Source organism: Bidens hawaiensis, unplaced genomic scaffold, assembly GCF_021521415.1.
Source record: "Bidens hawaiensis isolate Kalapana, Puna unplaced genomic scaffold, B.hawaiensis_p1.1 tig00024467_1, whole genome shotgun sequence".
Taxonomy (NCBI): domain Eukaryota; kingdom Viridiplantae; phylum Streptophyta; class Magnoliopsida; order Asterales; family Asteraceae; genus Bidens; species Bidens hawaiensis.
Window position 1 is genome coordinate 18,197 of NW_027493867.1, and position 4,744 is coordinate 22,940.

Genomic DNA, 4,744 nt, shown 5'->3' on the forward strand with positions numbered 1-4,744 from the left:
ATCATTTGTTTTCTTATTTGGTTTGGTTCAGTGTCAATTACCCATTCGTACATATGTTTTTATATTCTTTTTAGTGCTAATGAAACAAATTCTAATTTTTACATTTATAGCATTCATACATCATCATCATCATCGTACTCAGTATATCCCACCAATAGCAATGCTATGGTAGGGTCTGAGGAGGGTAAGATGTAGACAGCCTTACCTCTATCCCATAGGGATAGAGAGGCTGCTTCCGGTGAGACCCCCGGCTCGATAGTAGTTTTGAATCAAGCCTTGGACATAAGACACATAACACTCAATCATCGGGACACCGGCTGATTGGTGCATGTGCCCTTGTCTTTCGGCTATCAACGCCACCACATGATGCCTGATTAACCTTCCACCACTTTTAACGTTATTTTCACGTGATTAGTAAAATAACGTCAAAATTAGTGCAATTTTACTTTTGCCCACCCAAGGGTTCACACATATATACATTATATGTGCGCACCGCAAGGAGGGCGTATAGCATTCATACATATGTTTTTATATTCTTTTTAGTGCTAATGAAACAAATTCTAATTTTTTATGCTTTTCACGGTCGCATGGTGAGTAAATTTGTTTTTATATTATCTTAGCTTTGTTTCTTTATTAGTTATTTTCTGCTGTAGTGGACACTTGATATAGAAACAGATCATCTAAATTATAATAAAAAAAAAACAAAAACAACATTTGAAGATTATACATATCACATGATGTAGCGCAGTAGGGACCATTGGACTAAGACATAATTAAGTTCTAATTTGTTGACATAGCAGGGAATTTTTATTACCTACTACATGATGTAGTAAGAAATTAAGTTCTGAGTTTATTCTTACGTTATTCAGGTTTTGTGTGGGTAATGGTCGGTTTAGGCAATCACTTACGGTTAAAAACAACAGCTAGTTAAAATAGAAAAGAAGAAAAAGAGACTCGAGTCTGTCACTCAGGTTTTGATATCGGGTTTCTCGTGTTACATTGCGCAAATTTTGTGTTGGTGATACTCTTTCCATATACTGACCCAATATATGATGGGTTAATCGGGTATTAGAGTAAAAAAAAAGTAAAAAGACGGGTTTCAGTTTTCTAGGGCCGTGTCGCTCAGTTTTCGGGTGTTGTCTAATCGGATTTCGGGCTGCTTCGATTCGGGTTCGGTTATCGAGTTTAGATCCCTGTATTTTCTGTTATGTATTGTATAGTGAACCTCATAAAAATAAAACAATAATCCAACTATACAGACAGACATACCATGTCAAACTTCGCTTTCTATTTGACCAAAACTGAAACTCTACAAATGCTTTACTTTTGAAAATTAAAAAAATGAAGGTGTGTAAATCCTTTTCTAATTAACCATGGTTCTTGATCATGTTGAGCAGATATTATTACAGTTGCCAGATAAAAAACTAGTGCGCCCTAGTCAAGTTTTTAATTGCAGAAGATTGTTTTAAGCTTTCTAGTGTCCCAACTACTCAAGTGACCTACATCATTGCCGCATCAAAAGAAAAGTAGGTCATATCCTTAATTTCACAACTAAGCCTATATAAAATAAAACCCGAAACCCTTTAAACTATCAAATCTTAAGTACGCATTTCAAAAGAGGTATCTGTTGTAACATAGTTGAAACTTGAAAGTATTATATGCAAAGAGGTATCCCTAGAATGTCCATTATCTTGTAGCAGCAATTGTCAATGTCTTCTTAGCATCTCACACAAATATTTTATCAAGCTTAGCATGTTGTACACATAAGTTCAATTCACCCAAATTATCGTCAAATTCATTCGCTTGTGACTACTAAATTTTATGTATGATAAAAACTTTAGTAACCACTAAAACTTTAGTCATCGAGCATAATCAAGAACAAAGAACTGACACACAGACTATTATTACCTTCAAATTAGTAGGCATTGATCGATTCAACCGGAGAGGAAAATATGTATGGGAACTAAAACACTACGATCATCATCAACATCGTCGTAGCCATCATCATCACATAATCAAAACAGTAAGGAGGAATCAGAAACTAATCACCGACAATAAGCTCCAACATCACCAATAAGCCCTAAGTATTAATGACAACAATCTACATAGATACAATGGCTGAGCCTCATTCAACCTAAAGACAACCATCGCCTATGGTTCATACTACAACAGTCAATCAGAGCAACCACTGATCAGAATAATGGTTGTGTAGTGGGCCGGGAAGGTGAGGTGACATTGTCAGGGAGCACGTGGCAGCATCGCAAAGCTGTGGTATAGGAACATTCATTGAAGCACAAAGTACAAATAAATAATGCGTAATAAAATGAACAGTGAAACTCTGTCTATGACCGACCTTACTATTTATAATATATAATAAGCAATAACGAAAGCACAGTCATCCACATTCACATATTAATGGCCATACTCGTCTAATGTTTAAACAAAGAATTTAAATTACATATTATAGATGATGATGACTAAACCTCTAACCTGGACGTAGCAACAAAATGTTTGGCCGCTAATGTTTAAACAAAAATTGCTCTCATGTTCAAATTATTGATAAATGAAATGCTATGTAAGTACCATTCGAAAACAATTAAGTACTAAAGGATTATCAAGTGTTTCTTTATTCTCACTTTCCTGCTGCCCGTAAAACAAGTTGTCCATCGTAACCACCTTCCAAACTGTCGACAGCTTCTATAAAAACCGCTGCAAACTGTTTTTTACTCAAATTTGACGTAGACCACGCCAAGCTAGCCTGTTTTCTCCACTTTTGTGTCGTCTCCTCTGCTACAGCATGCCATAAATTATTCTATCAAAGCAATGCATTTTCGCAAACTACTATATTCAAATCCTCCACATTGACATATGATTTATACATACATAAAATACGGGTGTATCATTCTCACCTTTTGAATAATGTATTATTTTCTAACAAGAAACACAGAATTTTCTTTGTTTTACATTAAAAAATTTATATTGCACGAGTCAAAGTTGATATACAAATGTATCTTCATGTATCAGCTTCTGTTAGGGCATAAGATGAATACACAAAAGTTAAAACTTATCGATTCTTATTCTCAACATATCAAACAAGAAACTTACAAGATAACATTCATGTATAAATGCAGGAGTCAAATTGATCAAACATTATTCCAACTTAAATGATGACTTACTCTTTGCTCCATTTGCAGAGGCATCAACACAAGTATCCAATTATCCATCGATGCAGAGCATAAGCGGTTTCAACCATTTTATCCCGTTTCCAGCTGTTATATGCTTCCCGCAGAGCTGATCACACAAATCATCATCCATAGTTACAAAAAATCGTAACTTTCATACGGCAACCAGATCTACTAGCTCATATAGTGCAACCCGTTAAGCAAAACCTTGTACGTTTTCTCGTTCATAAAACTATCTTTCTTCCTAAACTCTTCAAGAACATCAAAAGCATCATCAACCCTACCTTCCCTACACAACCCTTCAACAACCGTCTTATACGTCAACAAATCAGGCGACATCGATTCACCCAACATATCAAAAACAACCCCAATCGACTCATCAAACCGCTGCTCCATCGCAAGACTACAAATCAATATCATAAACGTACTCCCTTTCGGCACCAACCTCTTCTCCCTCATTAATTTATAAAACGCTAACCCCTCATCCACTCGCCCCTTCTCACACAACCCGTGAATCAAATAACAATAAGTATACAAATTCGGCTCGTTTCCGTACAACTCCATTTCCCGATAAACCCGAATCGCCTGATCAATTTCGTGACATTTCGCGTGCGCTTTAATTATCATATTCATCGCGAAAGTGTCCGGGACCACACCGGAAGCTTTCATTTGCTCCGATAATGATTTAACACCGCGTAAATACACGAAACACACATTAACATTATGAAACCTTCTAAGTAACGAGTCTAACAACATTTTATAAGTTTCTAAATCGGGTTTAATATCTTCTGCAGCTAGCATCTTTTTATAAACATCGAATGCCCGGTTGAATAAAAACTTACGGCCGCAGCAGAATTTGATGACGGAGTTGTACAGTGGTACGCTGCCGGAACACGCGCCGGCGATGATTTCTTCGACTAGGGTTTCGGCGTGGTGGTAACGTTTATTGGTAACCAAGATTTGGATGATGGTGAGGTAGGTGGTGCTGGTGTGTTTGTAATTACGTTGTTGGCCGGTCCAACGGAAGATGTTGAATGCGAGATCCGGGTCGGGTTGGGAGCGTAAGGCTTCGACGACGTCGTATTGGGTGAAGCCGGGTTTGAGGTGTTCGACCCATGAGTTGAATTGTTTGACGAGTGGGGTTCGGGTTATGGGGATTGGGGGTTGTGGGTTTGGTGGTTGTACGGTGGCGTTGTTGGTGGTGGTGGTGGGTTGGAGTGAGTTGTCGGCGGTGGTGGAGAGTGTCCGGCGGTAAAGAAAACGAGAGAGAAAGCGTTGGTGTGATATTCGTTTGGCCATGGGAAAGAGTTTGCAGTGGTTTTTGGGAGTTTTAATAAAGATAAAACTGGGTTTCGGGCTTGTGAGCCCGTTTTTATTCCCATATTGGGCATGGCTAACTTGTATTTGTTTGCAAAAAAATGAATAGAAGTGTACAATGTACAAACTGGGTTGTTTTTGGTGAGTGGTTTCGGTTTGGTCAACATAAGTCGCCCGGTTTGAAAGTAGAAAATTGTCGTTTCGGTTTTAAACGGGTTCTGGTTTTTTACCGGTATGGTACATTT

At 37.8% G+C, this 4,744-nt stretch overlaps 1 pseudogene; it reads right to left on the minus strand.

Moving 5' to 3' along the window:
* Positions 1–2,404: 2,404 nt before the first annotated feature.
* Positions 2,405–4,491, minus strand: LOC143569390 (pentatricopeptide repeat-containing protein At3g25210, mitochondrial pseudogene; annotated as a pseudogene).
* Between the last annotated feature and the right edge of the window lie 253 nt (positions 4,492–4,744).